Below are 7,435 nucleotides of genomic sequence, written 5' to 3' on the forward strand. Positions count from 1 at the left end.
TCTCCCCTCTCCTCCCCAGCTGTCGCTACAGATAAGTTGCTTGTATGAGGGGATTTGAGGTGTGTTATTTATAAGGGATTTACGCCCTCTTAATGAGGCAAAAGGATCGAAGTAAGTGTATTTAACGGAAAACATTTGGCTTTCCACCAGCGGGGTTCGCGTACTTTGCGCACCACTTATCCGGCCGACTCCTCTTCCCTCTGGATAATGAGACCATCATCCCCGCCCGACCAATCAGCGGCGCGCACGGCCCAAGCCCCGCCTCCGCCGCTAGCTCCTCCCCCCGGGCGCGGACCAATGGGGTGGGGCCGCCTAAAGCCGATAGCGCGAGGCGAGGGAGAGAGTGAGTCCAGAACTCAGAGAGACGGCGTCAGTTGTGTGTCTTCGCCAGGAGTAATTTCCCTCAGGAGTACTTGCATCCCCACTCTACGCGTTTACCCAGTGCCCATCTATCCACAATGATCACAGTAAGTACCGCCGATGCGCCTTCGGGAACGCCAATTTCCAGTGAATAGTGTCGCGTAGGGGACTTGGCCGCTCTCTCGCTGAGCACAGCACCGTTGAGGTTGAAGTCACCGTCCCTGCGGCCTCTGAAACAAGCCATTGATATCCACAAAAATGCAACTTAAGCCGCGGGAGCCAAATTTGTGAAGTGCGCGAGAGAAAATATAAAAAAAATATACATATACACATCTCTACATATTAGATTAATTGAGTGTCGTGTATTTTAATGACAGGTATGAATAGAATGAATAGTGTAGTTTATGCAGTGTCCGATAATTTGCCAAATGCTAAAGCGTAGTTGTCAGGTATTCTTTTTTTTTTTTAGGAAGTGTAAAAAAACAACTGCAGTGTATTTTTCGACGTCAATTAATAAAGTCGATACTCATTTTAACTAGAACCCCTCCCCTCCCCCCCATCCCCCACCTCAGGAAACTCCGACGTAGACACAACACAGCGTCTCGGGTACATGCTACTAGACAGCAATCAACCTCACGAAACCGCACGTCCAAAGAAACAATACACTGGACGAAAAGACACACACACACACACACACACACACACACACACACACACACACACACACACACACACAAACTTACCAGTGATTACCATAGGCGAACCCCTCCCCTCCCCTTCCTCCCTCTTCCTCCCAACCTCCTTAAGCTCAAAAATACTAATAACTGATAACAGCGAGCGGAATTTTAACCTTGGCTAACCTTCTCCCGCAGGTACAAGAGAAGCGACCAGCGCCTCCCCGTGGTTTCTCAGTCCGGGACCTGCTACAGTTACACGATGCCCCCGCACCTTGTTCAGGTAAGCTCATTTTTACTTATTTTTGTAAACATTTGTGTTAATTGGGTTTTTTTCTATTTATTGTGATTCTCGCGTCGACTGTGCGTCCTGCGTTCTGAAGATTGTGCATTAATAGCGTTAAGAAAAGGGAACTGCGGCAGTGATTGTATTAAAAGCGTCTCTGCTTTTTTTTTCTCGCAAGAAGATGAAATACTAATAATAACGATGGTTGATGATGGCAAATCAGGACGTGAAACGCGGCGGGTCGAAGCCGGAGAGTTTTCACGGGTGGCGTTCGGAAGCGGAATAAATCAAATTCTCTCTCTCTCTCTTTTCCTCTTCCTCTCCCTCTCTCTTTTTCTCTCCCTCTTCCTCTTTCTCTCCCTCTCCCTCTCTCCTCCCCCCTCTCTCTCTCTCAATGTTCACGGGAGTTCGGGGGATTTCAAAATGGGTTCTACGCGGCGGTGGTTCCCGGGCGCGACGCATTGAAGGCGCCGAAAAGGCTTCATTCTGCGGTGGCGGCGGCAACGTACTCGCCCGCGCAGAGAGGACAATGATTTATAAAAGTAATAATAACATTAATAACAATATTTTTCATAACAGTAATGCCATTAATAACATTAATAACATTAATAACAATAATGATATTAGTGATAATGACATTAATAATAATAAATGACTTGGATAGCAATAATGACGCTAATAACAATGATATCAACAACAATAATAACGATGATAACAATGTTGTTATTATGTTATAGCTTAGATAATGTTAATGCGAAAAATAGCAAAGCGCTGGTTATAAATAAATTTTTTTTTTCTGATTTTTTAATTATAATTTTTTTATATGTTTGAAAATAATGAGGATCCAGAGGAAAAATAAAAATAAAAATATCTTGATGATATAAAAATAATTATAATAATGATAAGAATACATACAATAATATTAATAATAATGATAATAGCGATGAAGAAAATAAAGAATATAATTATAATTCCAATACTAATGATAACCGTACAAATTATTATAGTAATACTAATAGAAATTAGAAATGATAGTGATGATAATAGTAATGATAATGGTAATGATAAAAAAAAAAGTGATTACGGTAATGACTTCAGTGATGTTGACGAGTTAATCACGGCAATCATAATAATTGCAATGCTCACAGTAATGATTATGATAATAATACTGATCATGAAGTTTGTTTCTATCATTGTCATTATCACTGGCGTTGTAAATGATAGTACTGTTTATTTTTTATTATTATTTTTGTTTCGATTTGATTGTTATTTAGGAAGGCTTCCGGTAATGAAAACAATATTGATTATGTTAATATGATGATGATGGTAATAATAATACAAATTACTGTTGATATTATTATTATCTTTGTTGGCATTATTATTATAATTATTATTACTATTATAATAATAATTATTATTATAATCATTATTATCATTGATATTATTATTATTATTATCAATATAATAATTAATGTTTTTATTATCATCATCAGTATTGTAATTATTACTGTTACTATTATTATTATTATCGCTATTTTATTGTTATTAATATTACCATTATCATTGCTATTATTATTATAATTATTATTTTATCATCATTCTTCTTATTAGCAATATTTTTTATCATTCTCGTCATCAGTATTATCATCTATTATGAATTCTTATTTTCATCATGATTTTTTTAAGCAATATGTTATCGTTTTTTTTTTATTATTTTATTTATATTCAATTCCTTGTTCTCTTTTCCTGCTTCTTCTGTTTTTTTCTGTCGACATTTTCTCTTCCTTCTCTTTCTCATTCCTTTTTCCTTCGTCTTCTTCTCTCTCTTGAATTTGCTGCTTCTTCCCGTGTTTATTATTTGCCTCTCTCTCTCCTTGCTTCTTTTCTCTTCATTTTTTTCCTCTTCTCTTTTCTTGGCCTCTCTCCTTTCTCATTTCTCTTCTATGTCTCCCTTTTCTTTTCTTCCTCTCCTCTTTTCTTCTTCTTTTCTTCCAATTATCTACTCTTCTCTTCCTGCTCCCCTCTCCCATCCCCTTCTTCCTTCCTCCTTTCTCCCTTCACCTCTCTCCTCTTCCCCTCTCCCTCCTTTCTCCCTTCACCTCTCTCCTCTTCCCCTCTCCCTCCTTTCTCCCTTCACCTCTCTCCTCTTCCCCCCTCCCTCCTTTCTCTCCTCTCCCCCTCTCCCCTCACCCCAGCAGTGATTCATTCCCCTCGTGTTTGGGGTTAAATGGATGTCACAATTAGGTTCGATAAGCTAATATGCGCCTATTATAAACAGTCTCGGTGACATAATCTCCCTCCCCCCCCCTCTCTCTCTCTCTCTCTCCTTCTTTCGCGCTCTCTCTCTCTCTCTCCTTCTTTCGCTCTCTCTCTCTCTCCTTTCGCTCTCTCTCTCTCTCTCTCCTTCTTTCTCTCTCTCTCTCTCTCCTTCTTTCTCTCTCTCTCTCTCTCCTTCTTTCGCGCTCTTTCTCTCTCCTTCTTTCGCGCTCTCTCTCTCTCCTTCTTTCGCGCTCTCTCTCTCTTCCTCTTTCTCTCTCTTTCTGCCTCCTCTCCCTCTTTCGTTCTCTCTCTCTCTCTTTGCTTTTTCATCGCTCCGTCATTTTCTCCCTCTCTGTTTCCTTTCCTCTCTCTTTTTCTTCGTCTCTCTTTCGTTCTCTTCTCTCTCCTTCTCTCCCTCTCTACTTTTCCTCGCTCATTCCCTCTTCTCCCTTTCTGTCTCCTTCGCCGTCTCTTTCTCTCCCTTTGTTCCGCTACTCCCTTCAATCCTTCCCGTCGCTTTCTCTCTTCCGTTGCTCTTTATCCTTCTCTCCCCTTTTCTTCCTTCCTTCCCCCACCCCGTCTTCTCTCCTTTCCTCTCCACTTCCCTTTCTCATCCCCTTCCCTTCCCTTCCCTTCCCTCTCATTCCCCTCCCCTTCCTTCCCCTTCCCTTCTTCTCCTTCCCTCCCTTCCCTCTCATTCCCTTCCCTTCCTTCCCCTTCCCTTCTTCCCCTTTCCTCCCTTTCCTCCCTTTCCTCCCTTCCCTCCCCTTCCCTTCCCTCCCTTTCCCTCCCCTCCCCTCCCCTTCCCTCCTTGTTAGGGCCATAAATTACTTGAGGTAATTACTGGGGCGCCATTTATATTTCCAGTCGATCAGGTTGAGTATATCGTCAACCCTGCATCGTCCCGGGGCCAAAGAATGAGGGAGAGGGTGAGGGAGAGGGCGAGGGGGAGGGAGAGGGGGAAGGAGAGGGAGATGAGGGGGAAGGAGAGGGAGATGAGGGGGAGGGGGAAGGCGAGGGAGATGAGGGAGAGAGTGAGGATGAGGGAGAGGGAGATGAGGGAGAGGCAGAGGGGGAGAATGAAAGAGAGGGAGAGGATGAAGGTGAGAGAGAGACAGACCGATAGATAGATGGATAGATAAACAGACGGAAGGCAGATAGATAGATAGACAAACAGATCGACAAACAGATAGATAGAAAAACAGACAAAATGGACAAATAGACACAAAGCTATCAGCCAACCCAAGACCTCAAAATCCGAGACTCGATATTTTTTTTCTCTCTCTCTCTCTCTTTCCTCAACGCCCTTTCCCAAAACGCCGATGGACGCGTCCTTTTCGGCATATCACGGGCGTGTAAGCAAACATCAAGGTCGTGTATGTAAATAACCCTCCCCCTCTTCTCCCCCTCCCCCCCCAAACCGAGACGCTCTTCATCTCCTCCTTCCCCCTCCTTCTCCCCTCCCCTCCCCCCCTTTGAGACGCCACATCACGCTCGTTTCTCGCGATGATCATAGCCGAGCATTTTCCGCTTCGTAGGCTGTGGTGAGGTCTTCCCACGCCCCTCCCCCTGCCCCCTGTCCCTTCCCCTGGTCTCTTCCTCACGTCCTTTCCCTTCTCCCATTTCCCATTTCTCATCCTCTTCTTCCCCCCTTTCAACCTCTCCTTCCCTCTCCCTACCCCTATTTTTCTCCCTTTCCCTCCCCTTCAACCTAAACCTCTATTGCCCTCTCTGTCCCTGAGGAAACGCTTGCCCCTAGTCCCTGAGACAGCCTTGCCCTTGCCCTTGATGACGCCCTTGTGCTTGAGTAAGACCTCGCCCCTGGTGCGTGAGGAGACCCCTAGTCCCTGAGGTAATCTGGAGTTCTTGCTCCTTGTGTATCTTCTCGTATCTTCGTTTCTTCCTTCCCTCCTTTCTTCCTATTCGACTTCGTCTTCTCCTTCTTCTTCTTCTTTCGTCTGGTTTAAAATTTATGTAAACGGTAATTATGAGAGATTAATCATTCGGTATTTAGCGAATTGAAAAAATGAAACACCACAAAAAACCAAGCGAGGCGTTGGTCAGAAAATGCTGCGAATCCCTTTCTAACGGTTCGTCGTGATTTTATTCGACTCATTTGCGAACAAAAAATACCCATTCTGTTGATTTGTTTATTCGAAAATGCTTTAGCTAAAGGGTGCGACTTTCTCGATGCTGACCTGGTCCTTTTCTCCCCCAGACCCCGGCGACGAGGACGGCACGACGGAAGCGGCCCTCAGCCCCTCCGGCCGCGGCGTGCACGAGCCCCACAGCGCCGTACAGGCAGCGGCCGACTCGACGGAGCAGGCGGCCGCCAGCCTCACGGCGCCCGAGGAGGACATGGAGGCCCTGGAGGTGGACGACTGCACGGAGGAGGACATGGAGGCGACGGGGCGCAAGCGCAAGCGGAGGATCCTGTTCAGCAAGGCGCAGACCTACGAGCTGGAGCGGCGCTTCCGCCAGCAGCGCTACCTGTCGGCGCCGGAGCGCGAGCACCTGGCGTCGCTGCTCGACCTCACGCCCACGCAGATCAAGATCTGGTTCCAGAACCACCGCTACAAGACCAAGAAGATGATCCGCGAGCGCGGGCTGGACGGGCCGCTGCCGCCGCTCGGCTCCTCGCTGGGCGCCTTCTCGCAGTCGCTGCGCTGCCTGGCGCCCATGACGGGCCTCGGCCGCGGCGACGCCTCCGTCTCCTCCCCGGCGCACAGGCTGCCCGACTACCTCCTGCCGGGGGACAGGCTGCCCGGCCTGGAGTGCCACGCGCCGCCCCTGCTGCCCCTCGGCCTCCCGCCCGCGCAGTTCCCCGGCCTCCTGCCCTTCCTGCCCGTGTGCCCGTTCCCGCCGCCGGCCCTGCCCGCCTCGCCGCTGCTCGCCCAGGCCTCCAGCCCCCTGCGCTCCTCGCTCGCCTCCTCGCTCGCCTCGCCCGCCACCTCGCTCGCCTCCACCACGTCGCCCTTCGTGCCTCCGGCCCCCACGTCTGCCGCGGAGGCCTCCCCCGTCTGCTCCTCCTCTAGAAGCGTCGGCGCGACGCAGGAGGTGAGCAGAGTGCTGTCGCTGCCGCGGCCCAACTCCCTGAGGCTGGAGGGCGTGTGCTGGTGAGGGCGCGCGCGGGCGAGCGAGCATTTCGTGCGGTGATTCCCTGAGGCTGATCAGCTCTCGGCGGCGGCGATGGCGACCCGCCGGCGATCGCGGGGGGGGCGGGGGCGCAGTGGCGGAGACGACGCGGCGCGACGCTCTCGCCGAAGGACTCGCACAAAGGGCCAGAAGGACGTTTCCCACGGTGCAGGATCGCGAAATCTCCTCCCACAACGGAAGGGACCGAGAGGGACCCGACGCCGTGGCGAAGTCAAGTGACGTCGCGCGGAGGACCTTGGAATTCGCAGCCGAGGTCACGGTGGGCTTCAGGAAAGGGGGGGGGAGGGGGGGGAGAGGGCTGAGTTCGAGATCCTGAAACCCACCCAACCTCCCGCCCACGCCTCCGCCCACGCCCTCGCTCACTACCCAGAACACACCTGCCTCTTGCGGTAGAGACAGAGACAGAGAAAAATAAGTGTTCATCCAGTGACGGACGTCCTTTGTGTTTTCAGTGACCTAAACCGGGTCAAGAGGTCAAGCAAGGTCAATCATAGGTCACGGCTGTGTTGTTCAGTGCCCGGCGTGATTCCAGTGACGATATGTGAAATAATTAAGCAAGAAAAAACACAACCCGATATTTTGCATATATATAAGAAATTCAGAAAACAAAACAAAACACGATATTTTGCAAATTCACCGGCAAAGTGTGGATTTCCAATACTAATCAGATAATGACAATAAAAGGATTCAATAAAAGAAA

The 7,435-nt window shown here is 48.5% G+C and overlaps 1 pseudogene; it reads left to right on the forward strand.

The window, feature by feature from the left end:
* The first annotated feature begins 367 nt into the window (after window positions 1–367).
* LOC119579121 lies at window positions 368–6,745 on the forward strand (annotated as a pseudogene).
* Window positions 6,746–7,435: the final 690 nt, after the last annotated feature.

The sequence above is a fragment of the Penaeus monodon genome, chromosome 11 (assembly GCF_015228065.2).
Source record: "Penaeus monodon isolate SGIC_2016 chromosome 11, NSTDA_Pmon_1, whole genome shotgun sequence".
Taxonomy (NCBI): domain Eukaryota; kingdom Metazoa; phylum Arthropoda; class Malacostraca; order Decapoda; family Penaeidae; genus Penaeus; species Penaeus monodon.